The sequence below is a fragment of the Balaenoptera ricei genome, chromosome 4 (genome assembly GCF_028023285.1).
Source record: "Balaenoptera ricei isolate mBalRic1 chromosome 4, mBalRic1.hap2, whole genome shotgun sequence".
Taxonomy (NCBI): Eukaryota; Metazoa; Chordata; class Mammalia; order Artiodactyla; family Balaenopteridae; genus Balaenoptera; species Balaenoptera ricei.
The window spans coordinates 8,752,109-8,776,616 of NC_082642.1; the positions used below are offsets into that span (position 1 = coordinate 8,752,109).

Sequence of the window (24,508 nt, forward strand, 5' to 3'; positions counted from 1 at the left end):
TGGACAGCTCAGCTGTAGAGAATTAGCCTCCAGTAAGGGTAGAGTAAATTCAATTTCCTGGCTGCTTACACAGATTTGATCCCATCCTGCTAATTGCAGTCTGGCCCCTTCACCTCCACTTCCAGAGATAGCCGGTGACACCTTGTGGGAATCTTGGAGATTCTGTGGTGTAAGTTGCTTTGGGTCTCAGTGTTGTGTTGATTTGTGTCCCCCCAAATTTCATACATTGAAGTCCTATCTCCAGTATCTCAGAATGTGACCTTATTTGGAAACAGGGTCTTTGTTAAGATGAGGTCATGAGAGTGGGCCCTAATCCAAGATGATTTGTGTCCTTATTAAAAGGGGAGATTTGTACACGGAGACATGCACACAGGGAGAACACCATGTGAAGATGAAGGCAGAGACTGGGTGATGCTTCCACAAACCAAGAAACTCCAAAGATTGCCAACAAACCACCAGAAGCTAGGAGAGGTGCAGGGAATGGATTATCCTTCTCAGCCCTCAGAAAGAACCAAACCTGCCCACACCCTGATCTTGGACTTCTGGCCTCCAGAACTGTGTGAAGATAAATTTCTGTTGGTTAAGCCACCCAGTTTATGGTTATTTTGTTACAGCAGCCTTAGGAAACAAACTCACTTGGGATTCAGTTTTCTCCTGTCTGCATCCTCAGTTGCGACTTGTCCTGCTTTAGCGCTTTCTTTCTTTTGTGGCTCTTGTCTCCTCCCCTGTTCACGTCTTTGTCGCCATATGCCTAAAAACAACAACAACAACAAAACACTCTTTATTGTTGTGTAAGTGAGATTGGGGAGGGGTGAGACCAACTGTGTTCCATTTGGCACCTTTCCTGGAAGTCTGGATTTTAAAATGTTTAAAAATTTTTTTTTCCAGTTTTGGATTTTAAAGAGTCTTATTTGCAAATATGAGTCCTTCCTTGTCCCCTCAGTATTTCCTTAGAGAAACAAGATGCCCTTGTTGAGAAAACAAATTAAAATTTCTCCCAAGGGTCTAAGTGCTGCTTGGAAGAAGGAAAGCAAATCATTTTTAGGGGAAGGATGTCTCCACTAACATCTTTCTTCTGTTTAAAATAGATGAAGGGAGTTAAAACTCCAGATGTTCTGGGGTGGCAGGGAAGTGAGAGAGGGTTGAAACATTTATATATTTGCTTAGAGGAGGTGCTGTTTCTATAAATCTGATAAATGATTGCTGCAATGTCTACTTAGACAGACAGCAATTACACAAAGTTGCAAGTCAGGAAGAAAAGCAAGGATATGACAAGACATGTATTTAAAAGCCATTTGATGGAGGCAGATTCCAGGTTGAATAAGAAATAAACAATTGAGTGACTCAGATTTCATCTTGGGGATTTCAACCGTCACAGCAGGAAGGATTTTCCAGGTTGGAACTGAAGTACTGAAGTTCTTACTTTACATAATAAAAATGGAAATCTACAAAGGATTAAAGAGAATTTTCTTCATCATCCCATCCTTATTCCCATTTCCCATGCAGTCAAAAGTTTCTTATTGGTAGTTGGGTCTAAATAAATGTCATTATCCTTTATACAAGACTTCTGAATAATAGTAATAATATACTAAACGATTATATTTAATTGAGCATTAATATGTTTCAACATTTCAGTTTTTTCTGCTGAGTGGCAGAACACATCAAAATGTAGTGGCTTAAAAAAACCTAACTTATTATTTTTCACAATAATGCATGTTGAATGGGCAGTTGGTCCTGCCTAGAATTCACCATGTGGCTTCATTCAGCTGGCAGATTGCCTGGGACCAGGCTCAGCTGAGGCTCCTGTCCTGGACACCTCTGTTCTTCAGGTGGTTGACTTGTGCTGCCTCATAGCATGGCGGTCTCAAGCATTCCAAGAGGGAGCATTTTAACAGCAAAGAAGTAGAAAACTGCCGGTCCTCTTAAGACCTGGGCTTAGAAGTCCCAGAATATCCCTTCCACTGCATTCTGTCCATCGTAAGTCACACTTAAAATTTCCTCAGTTGATCTCAATCCTTGCTGACACCATCTTTATAATTAGATTTCAGTAGATTCACCATGTACAACTTTATATGTCAATATTTGTCCTGTTGTTCTCAATAGGGGAAAAAGCATTTTGAGTTCAGTGATTATGGAGATTTAGAAGTATACTTAATAAGTGTGTCAGTCAAATTAATAATTTCCACAGCAATAACCAAAAGTGCTGCTGGCATCTCACCAGAGTTTTAAATAAGGTCTTCATGTAAATTTTAGAAACTGGAGAAAAAAAACCACCAGGCTAACCCGGATTCAAGGGGAGGGGAGATAGACTGCATGGCTTGTGTGAGGAGCAGCTGTGTGTACGGGGATGGGCGGAATTATTTGGAGGCCATATATAGAAACTCTCCCAGACAGGCACTGTGCTTACTGCTGCATATGTATTATATTTAATCGTCACAACAGCCCTATCAGATAATTATTCTTTTTGCCACTTCATGGCGGCCACACCATGAGGCTTGTGGGATCTTAGCTCCCTGACCAGGAATTGAACCTGAGTCCTTGGCACTGGACTGCCAGGGAATTCCCTGCCTCTAATTCTTAACACTCAACCAAAGCCAGGCCTTCCTCCAGACCCAATAATATCTTGCCCTTTTCACTAACTCTGAAAGCAGAAGGAATTCCAGATTTAGTTAGAGAGCCGTGGATGTGAATCTGGCTCTATTACTTTCTGGGAGAGTTTCTTATCTTTCAGTCTAGAGCACTTCATCTGTGAAGTGAGAATTGTAGTGTCTTGCCTAAAAGGTTCTGGCTAGGAGTAAATTTAACAAAATATAACAAAATAAACTAAGTGTATAGAGTTGGGAAAGAGGGCCAGTGGTTTTAAACACTGGGATTAAGGAGTCAGGAATACTTTTATATGACTTTCGCTAGCATTTCTTTTAATAGATCGTACCCACTGGAAAACAGTTTATAAAAAAGACAAAAACTGAGAGTGGTTTAGAAAGCCTGCTGCATAATAAACCACCATAAATTTTCATGCCTTAAAACAATAGTTTATTATTCCTCACAGATGTGTGGATTTACTGGGTCAAGAAATCCTTCAGGATTTATTGCTGTGGTTACCTTCAGAAAATACAATCTTCCACCTTAGTTATTTTGGCAGATTCCATCATTCGTTATATCTTTGACTAGGAAAACTTTCTGAGAATCAGAAGTGGTCTGGTATCTTGATATCAGTGACCAATCTCTTTCAGATTCCCACAAACATTCATAGAAAATATTGGCTGACTGGCTAACTTCTTCAGAAGTCTGCCCCTAACTCCTTATGTGTCCTTGGGAAAATCTCTTAACCTCCCTGAACTTCAGCTTATTTCTCTGGAAAACTGGGGAAGGAGGGTTGGACTACATGATCTCTGAAGTGCTTTCCATAGTCGACATTCTACCATTAAAAAAAAAAATCACTAGGCACTATCCGAGGGGAAAATATTTCACAACCTAATTTTTGCAGAATCCTCAAAGGTTAGGAGAATATATATTGGCAACCGTACTCTAACACAGAAATATGCACAGGATATAATTTGACATCTTGGGTTTGTAGAGCATCTGAACAACTTTATAATTTGTGCTATTTAAATTTGATAGAAAATATCAAGTGTTATATATTAGGAAGTAAGATGATTTATAACGATCTCATTCTAATTCTAAAAGCTCAATTCCATGTTAAAGTTTGGCTTACATCTAGAGACATATTTTAAAGAATTTTTTTTTTTTTAATTTGGATGTGCCAGGTCTTAGTTGCACCACGCAGGATCTTTGTTGCCGCACAGGGGATCCTTTTTTAGTTGCGCATGCGAACCCTTAGTCGCGGCATGTGGGATCTAGTTCCTTGACCAGGGATCGAACCCAGGACCCCTGCACTGGGAGCACGGAGTCTTAGCCACTGGACCACCAGGGAAGTCCCTAAAGAATTTTTTAAAATGCTACATTATAATCAACTTCACAGAGCAGGAGGTCAAGAATGATAGTATTACCCCTTTTGTCCTGCAAACCATTTTGTAGATGGAGAAATAAGGAGCCAGAGAGAGACATTTTATTAGGAACGTTGAGTCTGGGTGTGTCTAGGAGAGAATGGTCAAAATAATGTGGAGCTTAGAGATGACAGTAAATGAGTGGTTGAAGGAACTGGAATGTTGGCTTGGAGAATGTAGGGAACTATAGAGTCATCAAAGATTTAAAAGGATGTCATCTGCTGAGAAAGACATTTTGGGTAACTCCATCCAAGAGAACTAGGTAGAAGTGACTAAGTTCAATATAAAGACTTCCAGTTGATGTAAGGCATTTTCTAATCATTATAGCCCATGTTTAGGGCTGATGCCCTTGAAATAGTGAAGTTTCTATTACTAGAAATGTTTAAACAGAAGCCAGGTACACCTTGGCAGAGATCTGGCAGGATCGATTCAGGCACAGTATGGAAGTATGGTGTGGACATAGGACTGGATGACTCTGGGAGGGGTTTTAACTTCAGAGTTTTTTTTTCTTTCAGTGACATTCAGTGACAGTGGTAAGAGGCTAAGCAAGCCACAAATGGGAAAAATAGTTGCCACCTCTCTAACAAACTTTCATGCAGATCTCCCAGAAAGCAACACCAAGATGCCAACTGGTGAATGTTCAAAGGCCAGGAACAGACAGTGCGCTAATGAGGAAATATAAATAATTCATAAGCTTATGAAAAAATGTTCAACCCCACTGATAAAAGAAATGCTAATTCAAATATCAATAACATTTTTCATTTATTAAATTCGTGAAGGAAAGAAAACTAATACACAATTTTGATAAAAGTGCAACGAACCGTCTCAAACATGGTTGGTGAAAATATAAATTTGTTTAGACGTTCCCAAAAGCAGTTTAATAATGTGTATCCAAAGCTTTAAATATATTTAAACCACTCTATATGGACATTTAGCCATATTAAAGAATTATTATTATTATTAGATGCAATTACTCTATTGAAGTTAAGGTAAAAAACAAAAAGCATTTTTATATTCTAGAAATACATATTTAAATATTAACAGATGAAATAATGATGTTTAGAATTTGCTTCAAAATTATCCATTGGAGGTTGGATGTGCCTGCCTGGGAGTATGGATGAAAAGTGATTGATTATATATTGATCTTTGTTGAAGCTGGGAAATGGCTATATAGGGATCCATTTTGCTATTCTCTTCATTTTTTTACTTATGTAAAATTTTCTATAATAAAATGTAAAAAAACCAGCCAAACCCCCACCCCCCCCCCCCCCCGCCTCCCCACTTTACATTCTCTGACTTAAATAATTTTCCACTACGGAAAATATTTTGATGAAGTGAGCTGATTGGCATACAAAGCTTTATGCACAAAGATAATTTCTGACTGGCTCACTATCCTGCAGTGTCACTCACCAGTGTAAACCATTCAGTGGCATCCCATTGCTGTCAGGATTAAAATCAAAAAGTTGAACCCACCTGCAAGGTCTTAGATCCATTTGACCTCTGCTTACTCAACTTGACATATGTCCCAAAGCACTCTGTGCCCCATCACTTTGGCCTTCTCTTAGGGAATACTCTCCCTTGACCACCTTCTTCAGGTCAACTCCCACTCCTATGCCAAATCCCAGGTCAATACTGCTTCTTCAGGGAGGTGTTTCTGCATTTCCCCAGATGGAGTTCGACCCTCTGTCATACGCTCTCACAGCACCACGTACCTCTCTCATTTAACCCTCTTCTCAATTCTAATCAAGTAGATAATTAGATAATTACATACTAGCTTCATAATGACTGTCCACCCCTGTCAGTGACCTCCACTCTCTTATATCTGTATCTACCAGAGTTCCCAAATATCATAGGAATTCAGTGAATACATGTTGAATTAATTAACTAGTAAAAGTAATCTAAATCCAATGCAGCCAACTAAACCCTGTGATGAACTTAACTCTCTTCCTTGGTTATATTTCTGTGTGTTAAAATGGAACGGCAGATTTTTTTTTTTAATTAATTAATTAATTAATTATGGCTGTGTTGGGTCTTCGTTTCTGTGCGAGGGCTTTCTCTAGTTGCGGCAAGCGGGGGCCACTCTTCATCGCGGTGCGCGGGCCTCTCACTCTCGCGGCCTCTCTTGTTGCGGAGCACAGGCTCCAGACGCGCAGGCTCAGTAATTGTGGCTCACGGGCCCAGCTGCTCCGCGGCATGTGGGATCTTCCCAGACCAGGGCTCGAACCCGTGTCCCCTGCATTGGCAGGCAGACTCTCAACCACTGCGCCACCAGGGAAGCCCGGAACGGCAGATTTTTAACCTTCCAAAGGCAATGGTAGGATGAGGGGCTTAAAAGGAAGAGCGCCTCCTGCTCTTTTCTCCACCTTAGACTTTTGACAGTAAATGTATCTTAGAACTAGTGGGTGCCTCCTTTGCCTTGTGAGAAAACTACATCTCACATCTTCCCAAAATGAAAATCGCCTTCACTCTATAGCTAGGACTACTTTGCACAGTGGAGCTGACAAAGAGAATAGAGAAAAAGTCCAAAATGCCCATATCTCAGGTAATGAGTGCCTGAGAGAGACGAGGTGATTAGGGGTAAAAAAGAGAGAACTATAAATTGCACAGTAGTATATCTCTGGCTTTTATTTCATTATCTCAGGAATACATGTTCTAGGGACAGCTGCTGTATTCTCTTGGCTTCTGCTCTAAGCTAATGAGGTCAACAAATTTTAATCAAGGAGAAAGATGTTCCTGTTAATTAGGTAATGAATGGGATTTGGCCATTTTCTATATTAAATTACTTTAATTTCCAGAGCAAAAGAGTCTACTTCCTGGCTAGCTCACTTTCATAATCTAGACAATGGAAATAGGAGGCAATAGAAAAAAACTGTCATCTCTAAGTTCTACTGCAATTCTCAGGGGTTCACATATACACGCTGGCTCATTTTTTAAGAATTCGGGCCAGAATGCTCCTCAGTTGCGGTTTGTCTGATTGTTCCTCACAATTAGATTCCGATGAAACTTTTTTTTTTTTTTTTTGGTGGAAATTCTATATAGACAATGGCGGGAGACCCGTGATGTCATTTTGTTCTCCACCCCCATTCCTCATCTCCCACCCCACTACACACACACACACACACACACACACACACACACACACACACACTTTAAAAGAGACAACACTCAAGCAGCTTGTAACGCTAAGCATTTGAGAATTCAAATGGGCAGCTTTTTATTTCTTTATATTCTGACTAGACCAGATACTCAAAGGTTTTGTTTGTTTCTGAATAAACAAAGATCTGGGCTCATCATTGACTTAGCTTTTTCAATCAAACCCCATAAACTTTGGCTAAAGACCCTGGACTTGCCCACCATAAAGACTCCAAGGCACTTTTTAAAGACTTCCCTGAAAAGGGAGGCTATAATTTGTTTGGAAGAATTGCCCAAGGGTTGCATGTAGGGAAACATTGGACAAGGAAAGGAAAAGACATAGACAAATAGACATTCTCAATATAGAGTAGCTTTCTTGTTTAACAGAACGATGTCATTTGCTTTCATTCATTCATTCAAATAAATAATTATTGAGCCAAGAACTATTCTAAGTGCAGGGTTATAGCCATGAATTAAACCAACAAACCATCCTTCTCCTGCTCAAACAAAAAATTTGCCTCTTCTTTTAAAAGTAAATTTTGTGGCAGACTAAAAGATGTTTCCTTTAGAAAATGCATCATTGTTCTTTCTATACTTATAGAGATAAATAAGTACATAGGAAGAAAAAAATAAAACCTCCTGGAGGGGTATGCCAGAATGTTGTTGCTAATTTTTTCCCCAGGGGAAGGCAGTGGTTTCGGCGCTCATACTTGTCTGATTGGCATTTTTCTGTGTTTTCCATGTGTTACCATGTTTCTGTGTAACCATGAACAAAACTAATGTTTTGTTACCTGAAAAATGAAAACCCCTGCTCTTGAGAGTTTTGCCCCAGGTAAGGTCTCCAAAGGCCGGGTGTGCTGGCCTGAGGCTGAGTGGTGTGGAATAAAGGAAACACACCCTATTTACAGGTCGTGGGGAACAAGAGCTGGTTTAGAAGCAAAGGCTTTCTCTGGAGGTCCTGTGAGAGAGGAGAGATAAGGAAAGGTGCAGAGAGAGACAAATATCCTTAGGCTCCGGTCCTGGTGAATACCACAAAGATGCCACTTACATTTTTATTTCAATTTGTCAATGAGCTGTTACATTTAGCCTTATCTTTGTTGACTAACCAAAGGCATGGAGGCAGCCTAGTTTAGCTCTGCATTTACTCTGAGCAAATTCTACTGTGGACTAAGGAGCGAGGATTCAACCACATTACTGCATGGGCTTCCATTTACCACCCACCGGGAACCCCATGAGAGAGAGAGTCATAGACTAAAGGAGAGCTGATAAGGGCCTGAGCTGAGCGTGCCCGGAGAAATTTCAAATACGTGTTCTCATCAAGTACAAAGGGAGCCAGCGTGCAAAGAGGAGAGTCAGTACAGAGGTACAGAGATGGCTGATTTGAACTGTTAGCTCACCTGTGAAGTTGTCTCAATCAACAGGTGTGTCTGGAAGAGATACACAGAGTTCTTGCATCATGCCTGGCCCGAGCTGGATGCTGAGGCCTGGCCCCTGTCCTCACGGAACTTCCATCCCAGGAAAGGGGACAGACGATGCATGTGCAACACAAATAATCAGTTAAGAATGTGTTAAACATTGGAACCAGGAGAAAGTGAAAGAAAACGATGGGCAAGGAACTGAACAGTCCAGAAGGCCTCTGAGATAAGACCGTTGAGGTGATATGACAGGTGAGAATAAAGGGTGAGAATAAATGGTGAGAATTAAAGGGTGAGAATAGCCAGCACTTGTATGGGAACCACCAGGAACTGCTGTACACTTTAGAGATGACTTTTGTTTCTTCACAAAGATCCGGACTTTACCTCCTATTTTTGTTTTCTAGATGTGAGCTGGCCACGAAGTAATCTCTTTTACTTTAGAAATTTGACAAGTTGAGAAAGAGGAGAATAAATATTGTTTTAAACTCTAACTAGTACCATTTTAATTCATGGAAAGAATTCAAGTCAAGCCACTAATCAGAATCTGGTGATAATAGCTGTATTTTAGGCACTCACAGTGTGCCATAAGACATCTAAATGTTGGGTTTTTACATAAGAACAAGCGCTTCTCCACCCATCAGCAATTGCTATGAGTATCCCAGACTTATTTCTTCTTGTAATATTTTATCACAGTTCCATAAAAGGATCAAAGGTAAGTCTACACAGAACAGAACTTAAGAGGGCTCATGGTTGTAAAGATTTTCTAAAGATGCTTGAAAAGCCGAATCACATTGAAACAGCACGTCATAGCATGAGGAGATAATCTCTGCAATGGCATTGCATCCAACGAACCTGAGAACGGCACCATTTATGGGGTACTTTGCCATGTGCCAGGCCTGGAACTAAACACTTTGCGTGTATCCTTCACGTAACCTCACAACCCCCCGCCCCAAGACTGCATTCCCATTTTACAGAGGAAGAAACAACAACCCAGTGAGGAAATATGGGCCATGGATACATTCCTGGCTAGTAATCAGGGCTTTCTGACTCTAAAGCCTGCAGCCACATTTAATCACTATGAAATGCTGCCTTTCCTCTCATTTCAATTCATTGAAAAAATTAGACGTTTCACAAAAGAGCAACACAGCCCATCTGCTGTTCCCATCTCAACCCTTCACATTCCATGAAGAAATCCACTGGCAGTGAAATGCCACCCAATAATCATAGTTGGAAATCTTTAACTCAAGTGGAAAATAAGAAAAAGAATACCTGGAGTAAATATTGAAGCATGAAGTAAAAATAATAATGATAATGATGATAATGCTTGCAGGCACTTAAATCATACAGTCAACGAAGGAGAACGTATATAAATATTTGCAAATATTTATCACTTTTCAATATCTGCAACATTCTATTTAGAGGTTTGCTATTCTCCCTCTAAACTTTTTTAAAATTAAAAACATGTGACTGGGACTTCCCTGGTCCAGTGGTAAAGAATCTGCCTTACAATTTAGGGGACGAGGGTTTGATCCCTGGTCAGGGAAATAAGATCCCACATGCCACGGGGCAACTAAGCCCTCGTGCCACAACTACTGAGCTCGTGTGCCTCAACTAGAGCCTGTGTGCTGCAGACTATGGAGGTCACGCACCCTGGAACCTGCACGCCACAACTAGAGAAGAGAAAACCCGCACACCACAACGAAGAACCTGTGCACCGCAACTAAGACCCGATGCAGTGAAAAATAAATTAAATAAATAAATAATAAATCTTTAAAAAACAAAACATGTGACCAAGACGGCAGGTAAATATTAATATGTTTGATATTTTTAAAATTATTTCAAATTAATAAAAGCATGATTATCATATTAAACAAAAGAACAAAGGACGTGAATATTTCAGAGTGGAAATATATATGATTAATAATGCCACCAAAATAACTAACCTTGAAGGTAATAAAGGAAATGCACATTAAAACAAACAACTCTATATACCCTATTTTCCCTATCAAATAGACAATGATGGAAAAAATTGATAACATCACAGCTTGTGAGAGTGTGGTGAAGCGGGACTGATCTATTTCTGCTGGGAAAGAGATTGATATAATTTTTCTAGAAAGTAATCTGAAAATGTTTCACTAGCCCTAAAAATGTCACATCGATATAAGGAATTATTAGGTACTAAAATATTATTTTAAAATAACATTTAATGTCATGTAAAAGGCTATACTAAGTGAGAAAGATCACGTTACAAAATGATGATCCACTTTGTAGCAAAAATGCTTTACATAAATATATGGAAACCAGACTAGAAGTAGAAGCTGAAAACGTTAGAGGGATTATCCACAGGGTGACAAAGAGATATTTTTTGTTTCCCGTAGTCTGGCTTCCTCTCTCTGCCAGGCCCCAGTTTTCTCAGCCCTATTGCATCTGAGACATCCTGATCCAACCAATTCTCCCTCCACCAGGCTCTTTCCCTTGTCCTGTGAACAGGCACCTGCAATTGGAAACCTCTCCTACCAGCCCTTCTAGCCATGACTCTGTCCTTCCTGTTCTTGAGTCCCAAAATGCCTTTATTTTCTTCTTAAATAATTTTCCTATTATTGTCAATACTTGTTTACTTTTTAAAGTTGAAGTTGAAAAAAAAATTTTTTTTTAAGACACTGAATGTATCTTTTTCATTTCCACGGTTCATCTGCCCCTGCATGAAGGTAAGACCACAGTTTATCTTTTTCTTATGTCCATCCCAGGTTACTGGAGGCAAACCTGCTTCCTACACTTTCCCCAGAACGATGCTTTCTAAAGTGCATTTTTCAGCCTGAGAGAAGAAAAAGAAATCAGGAATAAAACTGACTTAGAATCCTTCTACTTCAAGATGAGCGCAGTGAACAACATTTCGGTGGGTATCTTTCCCGTTTATTTTGTCATGGCTGAGCTTCTCTGAAAAACAAGCCTTCACTCACCATCTCTGTCTCCTCATCTCTTTACTCCTCAATCTGCGGAGGCTGGCCTTCCCCCAGCTCCGCACCTTCCTGGGCAAGGTCAAAACTTACCCCCTTTGCAAAATTCAATGGATAATTTATCTTCCTGGAGCTCTCTGCTGCTCTTAAATTTACTCTGTCTGGCAATTCAACTTGCTTAGTTTATAAAATGTTTGTCTCTCCTGGTTCTCCTTGAATCCCTCTGACCCCCAAGGCCTTTTCATCCACTGCCCATCTTTCAAAATAGAAACACAGCTCCATCTCTGGCCAAATACTCTTCTCTCTCTCCAGCCTCTCTCTGGGCAATCTAAAGCAAATTTTCATTTCAAATCATTATCTCCAGCCCTGACCTGTGATTCAACTCAGGTGTTAACTGCCCATGGTTACGTGTCCACTCAGCAGACAGTAGAACATTGTTGGAAAGAACAAAGACTTTGGGGTAAGGTGTGCCTGGGTTTAAGAGCCAGATCTGCCCTTTACTAGCTGTGTAATTAATGGAAAATTATTTATTGTCCCTACCACTCAGTTTACTCATTTACAAAATGAGTATGGCCATAGTAATTCCCTCATGCGGATGTTGTATAGATTAAATTAAATAGTGCATGTAAAGCACCAGTATAGAGTAAATGCTCAACAGATTTAGTCACTGTTGTTGTCATGTTCCAAACTCAACATAACTAAAACTGAAATCAGTGAATGCCATTACCCTTATCCAATACCCCAAGCCAGGGACCCAGAAGTCGTCTTCCTACCAGTAAGAATGATGTATAAACTGAATCACTTTGCTGTATACCTGAAACTAACACAATATTGTAAATCAACTGTACTTCAATAAAAAAATTAAAAATACTAACTATATACACACAAAAAAGAATGACATGTAGATTCCTGGATCCCACCCCAGACTTGTTAAGCCAGAACCTTCAGAAAAGAGGCTGGGAAGTGTCTTTATCAGGCTTTCCAGTTGATTCTTAGCAGAGAAGATTGGGAAACTTCTTTATACTCCTCCCTTCCTTCCTCACCCGTCACCATCTCATACCAGTTATTACTTAAGATTAATTCTTGAATCTACCCCATCCTCTTCATTGCTACCACTACTGTTCTAATTCAAGCCTTCAGCATCCCCAGGCTGGAGCTAGTCTAGGGCTAACCTTATCCCTAATAGATGTGCCAGGGAGTGTGGTTATCAAGGGTTCTCTCCCTTTCTCACTCTTACTCTCAACACAGCCACCCTTTCCAGGAATTAGTACCACTTTGAACCTCAAGCCCAGGTTGGTACCTTTCTCCCTTTCTGAGCCAGGCCCCAGTCCCCAAAACCTGTGGCTCATCAACTGGGGTTCTATAAAATAAGGATGAACATGTTAGTATCAGGCCAACTCACCCACTGACTTTCAGGTAGGCAACTGCCCCTAAATTCTATACAGTTCACTCAGGGCTGCCTGCCTGTTCAGACAGTCTCAGATCCAACCCGCATCCCAGGCTGCATTCAAGATCAGTCTCTGCAGCTTTGTGACACCCTGCCATGCCCTCTTCCCCACCAACTAGTGGACTAGCCAACCAACTGCCTCCTCCTCATTGGAAAAATTCTTTAGATATACTGTTAGTGAGAAAAATATAGACACAAATTGACATACAATAGAATTACTGTTGAGAAAAGAAAAACACCATATTTATACATATAAAAATATTAAATAAAATCCCATTGCCCTCAGTGATACATAAATATGTAATGTGATTACCTATGGGTAATGGGATTTCACAAATTTTATATATTGGGAATTTATTTATTTTGTAGTTAAAAATAAGGCATGAATAATAAAGGAAATCAGGTGATGGATTGAAGTGTTGTCTACATGCTCCCCTCCTTGGTTTTTCCTGTCTCCCATCCCTCACCCCATTTCCAGCTGAGAACTAGGCTTTGTAATTCCTGACTCAGGAATTTTGGACAAAGATATCCACCTCTGTTAACTAAAAACCCAAGGGGGTAAGATTGTGTCAGGTCAGTGCTTCTCAAACTTCTGTGCACAATGGGTTATACGGACAGCCTGTTAAAACACAAATTGCTGGATTTTAATTGGGGGGAGGGAAGAATATACATATATGTAGTTTTTTTCTATATCTGGAAACACAACAAAAATCTGTTAGCATGGATTACCCTCAGGCAATAGCCAGGAATGGCAAGAAACGGCGAGCGCGGCACCCAGGCTATTCATCATGTACCCTTTTGTATTCACACATACCAGATGAATGTATTACTTCAACAACAAAACATTTTATAATGTATGCATATAAATATGTAAATAATTGAGCAGCTTGAATCTTTAGAAAGACTGACTCCAGCCAATTTTGTCATTCAACTTTTAGTCATATAATCTTTCCCAGAAACTAGGTCTGTGACTTTGGCCAACAGCAGATTGCACAAGTAATTCCTGAACTCATGTGAAAGGTGGGCAGGGTCATGAGAAGGGAATTTTTAGCCACGAATTTGAAACAACGAACGCACACTACAAGCTTCTGGTGAGAACTTGAGTATTTAAAATGGGATCCTTATGATCCTCTGTCATGAGAATTGATCTCGTGGGACATGATAAGGGCACAAACTGTTAGAAAACTACATTTCCTTTGTAGTGGGAAAGGATTGCTAATGAAACTGATTCATAACTATTGGCATCCTCTTGAATGACAAGATTCATTATAAATTCAGATTCATGGAGAAAACACTGCTTCTTCGTCTCTCCTGTTTTTTTTTTAAATTAATTAATTAATTAATTAATTAATTTTTTATTTTTGGCTGTGTTGGGTCTTCATTTCTGTGCGAGGGCTTTCTCTAGTTGCGGCGAGCGGGGGCCACTCCTCATCGCGGTGCGCGGGCCTCTCACTATCGTGGCCTCTCTTGTTGTGGAGCACAGGCTCCAGACGCGCAGGCCCAGTAATTGTGGCTCACGGGCCCAGCTACTCCGCGGCATGCGGGATCCTCCCAGACCAGGGCTCGAACCCATGTCCCCTGCATTGGCAGGCAGATTCTCAACCACTGCACCACCAGGGAAGCCCTCTCCTGTTTTTTAATAGCTTATTGAGGTATAATGGCAAACAACAAGTTGCATATATTTAAAGTGTACAGTTCAATAAGTCTTGACACATGTATATGCCCATGGAACCACCACCACAATCAAGATAACAAACATTTCCTTTACCTCCGAAAGTCTCCTTGGGTTCCTTTGTAATTCTACCCTCTCACTCTTTCTCTACATCTCTCACCAGCAAATACTGATCTGTTTTCGGTTCCCATATTAATTTGCATTTTCTAGAATTTTATAAAAATGATTCATACTGTATGTACACTTTTTTATCTAGTTGCTTTAACTCAGGCAATGATTTTGAGATTTATCCACGTTGTACATATTAAGAGTTAGTTCCTTTCTGTTGCTGAATGGTTTTCCATCAGAGAGTAAACCACAATGTGTCTAACCATTCATCTGCTGATGGACATTGGGTTGTTTCTGAAAAACCACTGAGAGTATTTTATTTCCTCGTGACCATCTCACAAGTCATTCATTCTCCCCATTTTACAGATGAAGACTCAGAGAGGACAAGAAACGTATCCAAGGTGCACGCACAGTAGTTGGAGCACAGACCCTTAAATTGTTAGAATGTTCAAGCTGAAAGGGACATTAGGACTCCCCTCTCTCTCTTTTTTTTTAAGACTATTTGGTGTTAAGATTTGAATTGTAATCGACAAGAATTAGGTTATTTCTCTTTATTCAGGATAACGTCGGCAGATCTTACTCTGACAGCTAAATACCGATATTCCTTTATTGAAATTCATTCTTTTTTTTTTTTTTTTTTTTTTATTTATGGCTGTGTTGGGTCTTCGTTTCTGTGCGAGGGCTTTCTCTAGTTGCAGCAGGCGGGGGCCACTCTTCATCGCGGTGTGCGGACCTCTCATTATCGCGGCCTCTCCCGTTGCGGAGCACAGGCTCCAGACGCGCAGGCTCAGTAATTGTGGCTCACGGGCCCAGTTGCTCTGTGGCATGTGGGATCTTCCCAGACCAGGGCTCGAACCCATGTCCCCTGCATTGGCAGGCAGATTCTCAACCACTGCGCCACCAGGGAAGCCCCTGAAATTCATTCTTAACATGCTTCTGCCACAGGGAATTACTCTGTGATGTTCTATCAAACCTAAGGTGACCTTTTTTTCCCACAGAAGCAGCAGTGTGCTGGGCTGACTTGTACAGGCTCAAGAAACCTGAGTGTTAAACTTTCAGAAGTTAAACACTGTTATTATAAAAATTAAATAATAAAAATTTGCCTCTACCTGAGATGCATCACTGCCATAGCCCCTGCTACCCTCAGCTCCCAGCTTTCCTGACCTCCCAAGTCTGGATCAGGTGCCCTTCCCATGGGCATCCTGAATGTCCCCATCACAGCACCGCCATTGCCGGGTCATGGGAGAGGAGAAAATTTATGTTTGGTTCACAGTTGCATCTCAAGCCCTCAATACATGTTTAGGGAATGAGTGAATGAATGAATTACCTCTGAGGAAATAAGGTGAAAAAACAACCAAACTGAGTGTACTAGAGCCAGGGGGATCCTTACCTACCTTCTCTTCTTTGGTCTTCATCACAGGTCTATGAAATAGGAACTATTATTCCCATTTTACAAACTCAGGGGATTAAATGATGTTGGAACCCAATGCTGGCAGCACCAAAAAACTCTCTCCACAATATCAATCTATTCCTCCATAATATCACTCTTTTCCAATGCAGTGGCAATCATCGATTAATAATTATATACTGGGGCCAGAAACAGGTGTCTGTATCATCTTATTCAGTCTTCACTAACTGCACTAAGAAGTAGACGGTGTCACTCATTTGTGGGTAAGGAAACGAGGATGACCAGAGGGGAAATGACTTGTTAAAAAGTGCTGTAGATTTGTAAAAATGAAAAATCACTGTAAGCTGAGTAGGCTGAGAAGGCTTTATGGTGAAAGAGAGATTAGAGTAGATACTTGAAAGAAGGGTAGCATTTAGATAGAATTAAAGTCATCAGAAACAGGGCTTCCAGTTGGGCAAAGAGAGGTAGGGCATGAGTGTTTGACAGTGAGGATACGAGATGACAAGAGCGAAAGTCCACGATTAAGAGTTAGGAGAACATAAAGATGGAGAAGTTGGCTGGGCCATTAACATGGAGAGCCTGGAAAAAGAGTGTTTCAGAAGTTGTATCCTAAAGGAAATAGGAACAATTTTGTAGGAGTGACATTATGAAGGGTGTATTTGACTTTTTCTTTCCTTTTAAAATAGAATTTATTTTAAAAAATTCTAACTTTCTTGAGTATTTATCTTTAACTAATTTTTTTTCCTTGAAAGGAATCATAACTCATCTAACCTAGAGTTCCCACTTCCTGAGAGATAGAAACCTTGAGAAATGGAAAGTGCTAAGAACTTGAACTCTGCTATTTCAGGGTGGAGCAGGACATACCATTCCTCCCTGTGAAGAAGACTTTCTGCCTTTTTGTAGTTGAGAAAACACTGGAGTCCTATGTGATTAGTAGAGCAGGACCTCTGAGTAAATCAAATGGCTTATGAGGGAAATTTTGGCTCCCTTACGTCCCCTTAATCACTCTCAAACTCAGCTCAGAACTCTCAGCAAGGATCAGCAACAAGTTCCCATGGTTACTTTTTTTCCTTATATTTGGCCTTTCTTGCCAATGTTCTTGAAGTAGGGTTTCTGTGGGATTTTTGCCTGTTTTTCACTGGCATGCTTCCTCCCACTCTCTTTACTTTCCACGGGAGACTGGACCCAGGAAAGGCAGACCTGCCCACCACCTCCTCTTTATTAAAGAGGGACTCGGGGGCGTGTGACCTGCATCTACTGTAGACTAAGAGTCCAGCCTCGGAGAGACAGAGGTTGGTATTTCTCAGGCTCCTCTTGAGATAGAGCCAAGTACCAAGGGAAGATTTCAGAGGGAGGTGTTTTAAATGCAGAAGGCCTGAGAGCAAATGGGAGCTGAGCATTTGTGCTCCTGAGGCCTGACGTCCCTGGAGGGGCTCCCAGCTGGCTTGGGCATCCAGAAATTTCAGTCCCTGTGCTTAGGCTTATTCCTGCAAGGAGACACTGCGCTAACTAAGTACTATACAATTTATCATACAGACCGGGACATTTTTAAGAATAAAAGAGATTAACAAAAATAATTAAAGCAATATAGCTCTAAAAATATTTTTGAATGACAAATTATTGAATTTATAAGGTAGTTCTATTCAAAAACTATTCTCAAAAATAAAATTGCTTCCAAAAATAAAATAGCATGTTCATATGTATTAAAGTAAAATTAAAAAAAAAACTTTACAATGATTACTTGAACATAAAAAGTAACATAAGAAGAATAATTATTTTTGGTACCTAGTAACAAATTAAAGGTTTCTTAGATATAATCTGTCTCTAATAACACTTCGTAAGTGTTTTTTTCCTGAAGACTATATTCTTTTTCCATAGGATCCTTTTATTTTTAATTTTTCACAAAATTTCCTGAAACCTTTAAATTTGCATTTTATAGTTAATTAATTTGAATTGTTAACACCTTTTTTTGTATAGTTATAATCTAAATTAAAAAATTAAAAATTTTAAGGTCTGCATAATACCTGATAAGCTCAGAGCAAAGTGAGTTTCGATTCGAATTTTATTTTATTTTTTTGCATTAAAATGTATAAATACTTAAATCCAAATATTTTCGTAGGTACTCTTTTTTGCCTCTTGGACTATCAATTTTTCACCTTTGTTTGACAAATACTTTTTGAAGAAAAATATCATAAAAAATTCTCTATATTATGATTTTTTTGGGTGTATATCAAAAATATATATATATTTTTGAGTGTATATCAACAAATATACATGCTGCAAAAATATAGGCCTTTCAATTTCATTCTATTGTGGTACAGAATACAAATTTAGGCAATTAAAAATAAAAGGTTTATCAAACATTTCTTCATATGAGTCAAAATAGTCAAAAGCACAATTTTGGAATTTTAAAATTAAATCTTGTAAACCACTTAAACTCTCATTGTTTATTTTGTTCAATTCCTCCCTTGTTTTTATATGGCTTAATTTCAATGTCTTCCTGTTTGCAAGCTTTAGTTTCAACAATTGCAATTTGCCAAAATGTAAAAGCTGAAGTTTTGGGGAACTCCACTTATTGAATACTTCGAATAAACACTTCCAACTGATTTTGTACAAAATGCAGCAAACTTTAAATAACATATTTACAAAAAATGTTCAATGACATTACAGGACACTTATGTTGAGTTAGATATTTGTTCTTGAAAGATTCAAATGTTTCTAAAATCTAATTAATATTGGACAGCAAAAAGTGAATTTATACACCGCCATACCCAAGTATTTTCTTGCTTCAACAACAGTGTTGTCATGAAAATTATATAGTTCAGTTACTTTATCTGTATATTTATAAAAATATTTGTAAATGTTGATAACACAGCTTCTATTACAATTAGTAGAGTATCACAGCCTGTTTGAACACAATTATGAATCATGTGCATGGCAATCATTTCCAGTACATTTTTGTTCCATAGCTTTAATTTAGTAAGAGCATTGTTTTTTCCCATAATTCTGTACACCACCAAAGTTTGTAAACATATTGTGGCTGCAAAAACAAATAATTTAATCCTTGGTGTTGAACTTTGTAACTGAATTTACAATAGCAGTCACAATAATTTCAGGTGTTTTGCTTTCAACAAAATAAAATCCTAGACGTTTTACTCTGATGCCAAGAAAAAATTTTTGGAGGGCTTCAACTGCTGCTATACTTTACTGGATTTTTTATGACACCAGATGACAGAGATATAAAATTGGCATCATTTAATAGTTTGGCAAGTTCTTCTTATGTTAATGGAGTCAAAACATTATTGGCTATCACTTTACAAGTGTATGTACATGAAGGAGCTTGGAATTAAAACAGGACAAAATTAAAATAGAAAAAGGTCATTGGAGCTACATCAAAAGACATGATTCAAGAGGGGTTGTGCCAATATACCTTCTGAGGCTGCACCCGCTCAACTCTCGTATTCAATCCCAATCTTCTTAAGTGAACTATTAACTTTTGAAGTAGACTCTGGTGTTTTTCAGAAGATTGGTATCTCCTCATTTTCAAGAGGTCAGTGATTTCACTGTGGGTCCCATTGTGGGTCATAATGTATACATTTTGTGCAAGTTTTGCTTTCATAATTAACTTTCTTGAAAAGTGGAAGTTCTGTGCTTAAGTTTTCATTAAACTCATACTTTCATTTCCTTGAGATCATTGCTCTTGAAAGGGTTTATTGAAAAATCAAAAGGCATTGTCAAACAATAAAATAAATATTTGTGGCTTTACACCATTCAAACATGGCAAAGCCACCATAGCTTCAGGCTACACAGTGAGCTCTATGGTAGGACGGGTCGTGTTCTATTTCCTGGACATATATATATATTTACCTAACCCATAAATCTACATGTTTTCCATTGACCTGGTGCTTGGTGACTTTGTGCATTTCAGAGAATGTCACAAGCTGATACAACAAGTGGCGGGCGGGGTCAGCCCCATGGACTATTTCTCTCACCACGACCTGAAACCAAAAGTAGTTATTTGTCTCTAGCAGCTCATGACTGAGTGTACCTCATTTTATCAGGGAGGGCCCTGCATGATGGCAAGGAAGTATTAGCAATATTGCTTCTGGAAAGAGTTGGGAAAAGAAAAATGGGATATTGCTGGTTTCTTTCAGATTTTCCATATGTTGAAGTGAAAACATCGCACAAGCGTCTCATATGCTATTCAATGAGACTGTGGCAGAAGCTGGTAGTATAAAGTGGCTGTCTACCCAACCCTTTCTGGCTTGTTTTGACACAACTATTAATAAAAACACTTCTGGGACAAGTGTTACACCAAAAAGATGCTGAGAATATAGGTGTAAACTGGGACCCTTCTGAGCAAACTGAGAAATATAATCACCCTGCCCTGACCAATTTTTTTCTGGTTGCATTTGGCTACATGACACTATCTGCTTCCTGAGTTGTCATTAAATAAACCTTATCATGTCTTTATTCTTAAAGTAAAACAATTCGCTGATATTGAGTTTATTTAACTTCTGGAACTGGACCTTTAATAAAGCATGTTACGAACATTGTGCTTGGCCTCATGCTATGAAAAAAAATCCCGGTTCTGATCTGGCCCACAGGGCTTGTGGAAGAGGGTCCCCCACCCCTATCTCTTCAGCCTCGTCTTGTTCCATTTCTCCTACTTCTTGATGCTCTGCTGAGCTTGTCTCGGTTCAGTTCTTCAGACACGCCAAGTCTTATCTGTACTCATAGCCCTTGGAGGCTGGTCCCTCTGCCAGGGATGCCCTTCCTCCCATCTCCCAAGCTTGGCTCCATCTCTTCCTGGGGATGCTCTCAGCTCAAGCTTCATTTCCTTAGAGAGTTCCTCCCTGGCTGCTTACCTAGGGGAGGTTTCCCTTGGTTTTTCTCAATCTCAGCCCATATTTGTTTCCTTCCTAGAACTTATTGCTTTTTGTTGCAAATAGTTTATTTTTTGGCTTATTTATTATATTAAAAAAATAACAGTCCCTACCATGAGAATGTAAGACCCTTTTCATCCTCATATCCCCAGAACTGAAAAGGGTAGCTGGCACCAAGCACAAATAAATATTTGTTGAATGAATGAATAATATACATTTTTTGATTAAGGTGCCAAATACATATCAAAAGATTTATAAACAGTTGGGTCAAATTTAGTGTACAGGAAAATGTTGATTATAATACCAAGTTTCTAAAAAAATGTCTTATTTTAATAATGATTTCTATTTTATATTTAGTAAGTTATTCCCAAGGGCACCACTCTGCTCATTACAGAAGCACTTCCCAGATCCTCAAGACTGCAAAAAAAAAAAGGGCAGCTGCTCAGGTCCACTTGCTGAGATGGTGCTGTGAGTGTCAGAATCCCTCCAAGCACATAGGGTTTAGACACTGTGGGGAACTGGGAATTTAAGCCAAGAGCTTCCTTTCAGCTTTTTACCTTTATAAACCTGCCCTTGTATGAAACTGTGGTTTTTGAACAGATGGTTGAAATGGCTTTGTTAGATGCAAGAGTTTGTTATGTTGTTTTCATAAGCTACAAACCATTGATAACTTTCTTTGCATTATTTGATAAACATGCTCCCTTCTTCCCTGCATTTCTGCTCTGCAAATGTTCTGATTTCTGGAAAAAATTTACTCTATGAGACAGTCTGTAAAACAAAATGAACATCGCCTCATATTTTATCGTTTAAAAGAATAATCCCTCGAGTTTGGTTTTAAAGCATGCTCATTCTTTTAGTTCCAATTAATGTCATAATCATGAGCAAATAATTTGTGAAATAGTTTTAATATGCACATTTTTTAAGTTATTCTTTGGTAGTAAAAGGCTGCTTTATAATTACATATTCCATGTGTGATTTTGGCTAAGGGAGATACCTGAGGTTGTGAGAAATTAGAGAGAACTATGTTAACTGTCCATGAATAAGGGAAAGGAACTAGTACCTCAAGCCACACACAAAAACCAGTCTCAGTACTATAGTCTCTTTATGTTTTCAACTCTCAACAACAACTGCATGGCTAAATATCTAATATTAAAGCATTAATTGGATAACTTATATTATATCTATGCTCCGGAGTGCAATAAGGCATTAAACATCATGTTGTAGAAGAATATTAAATGACACAATAAGCTGTGATATAAGTGAAAAAAGTAGGAGATATAAGCATATGTACAACATGATACCACTTTTTAACTATAAAAAGGCAGAGAAATATTCATGCAGAGAAAAAAAGACTACATGGTAATATCAATACACGAAAATATTAATGATGATTTCCCCTGAGTGATGGGAATAGGAATGATCCTTCCTCCCTCCCCCCTTCCCTCCTTCCTCCCTCTCTCCCTCCCTCCCTCCCTTCTTTCCTTCTATCCTTCCTTTCTCATTAAGATTAATGAAGAAAAGAAAGTAGGATAGGGAACAGTTAGAATTAGCAAACAGTTAATTTTCTTCATTTAAAAATGTACCTAAACATAGTTCAAAAAATTGAAAAAGTGCCAGAAGAGACATGAGAGGGAGAATATAAATACCCATTCCACTCACACTTCCCTGTCCTTCAATTTTCTTTCCCAGAGACCACCTCTGTTAACACGTTTTTGTATTTAACTATATAATTTGTGTGAATAAATACACATGTGCATTTGTGTGTATATATATTTCCTTCTTTTTTACACAAATGCTAGCATAATAAATCATTTCGCACCTTTTTAAACAACTTATCCTGAAGATTTTCCATATATATCACTGTATAGACTATCTTCATTACTCTTTATAGTTGCTTAGTGTTCCATTGTCTGAATGTGCTGTAATTTATGAGCCTCCCCCTAGCGATGAGTATTTAGGTTGCTTCCAATCTTTGCTACTACTAACATTTTTGTGAGGAGCATACCTCAACATATATTTGTGTGCTCATGTGAGTATATTTGTGGGTTAAATGCTTAGAACTGGTGAATCAAAGGGCACGCACACTTAAACTCTGAAATGTTCCAGTTTATTACCCACCAAAATATACGTGAGGACCTCTTTCCCCAGAAGCTCATCCATGCTTTGAATATATGCCAATCTGCAGGTTAAAAAAAGTGATCCTGTGGTTCTAATTAATTTTTCTTATTATAAACTAATCATAACATTCTAGCTGAAATTTATTTATTTATTTATTTATTTATTTATTTATTTATTTATTTTTGGCTGCGTTGGGTCTTCGTTGATGCACATGGGCTTTCTCTAGTTGTGGCGAGCAGGGGCTACTCTTTGTTGCGGTGTGTGGGCTTCTCATTGCAGTGGCTTCTCTTGCTGCAGAGCACGGGCTCTAGGCATGTAGGCTTCAGTAGTTGTGGCACATGGGCTTCAGTAGTTGCGGCATGCGGGCTCTAGAGCGCAGGCTCAGTAGTTGCGGAGCACAGGCTTAGTTGCTCTGCGGCATGTGGGATCTTCCCAGACCAGGGCTCAAACCAGTGTCCCCTGCAATGGCAGGCAGACTCCTAACCACTGCACCACCAGGGAAGTCCCTAGCTGTAATGTTTTAAAAGATATCTAGGTTATTGTTTTCAAGTCCTCACAGTAAAGGAAGTTATTATAATGAAGAGATTTGGGGCCTGGGTAAATGAATAACCAGTGTATGGATGACAGCGGAGTTAGGGGTGGCAGACACAAAGCATGGGTACTGTTCTCCCTCTTCATGTTAATAATCCATTATGTTTTGTTTTGTTTCTGGGCATGGACGGACCCTCAGAATCCTTCTAGACAAAACTCTAGGGTGTGCTATCACTCAGTCAGAACTGACATATTAGCTTATATTCTTTGCCCTACTTGTTTTAGATAGTTTATAACTAGATGAAGGGACAAACCCCTGAGCATTGGTATCCCACATGACAACCAATTTAAAAAACCGAATTCCTCTGCCATGAATCTCTGTAGGATTCACACAGTGTCATACAGCCAGTTTGACTGTCTTTTCTTTTTTCACAGAATTATTGGAGATATAGAAAGCCCCAATAACACTCAGCGACAGCTGGCTTGCTAATGCACCTTTCACCGGCCGTTTTCTTTCCTGACTTTACTCCCCTCCTCTTTGAATACTCCCTTCACCTTCCAAATAAGCTACTTGCATCCAAATCCCTGTTTCAGGTCTCTTCTGGGAACCCAAACTTAAGACACAAACTTAAGACACAAACTATTTAATTAAATCTTATTTAATTTTCATAATGCTCTGTGAGGTTGGTGTCAAAACTCCATTTTATAGGCAAGAAAACTGAGCTAAGTAATTGAGTCAAGATAGGAAATGGCAGCAAATATTCTTATTTAGGTAGATATTTGGGTTTTTTGGTGTTTTGCTTTTAATCCCTTGTTGTAGTTCTTGC

The 24,508-nt window shown here is 39.1% G+C and overlaps 1 pseudogene; it reads left to right on the top strand.

Annotated features, from left to right (window-relative positions):
* LOC132365109 (protein Jumonji-like) overlaps positions 1-24,171 on the top strand; it is a 36,889-nt pseudogene extending 12,718 nt beyond the window's left edge.
* The last annotated feature ends 337 nt before the right edge of the window (positions 24,172-24,508 follow it).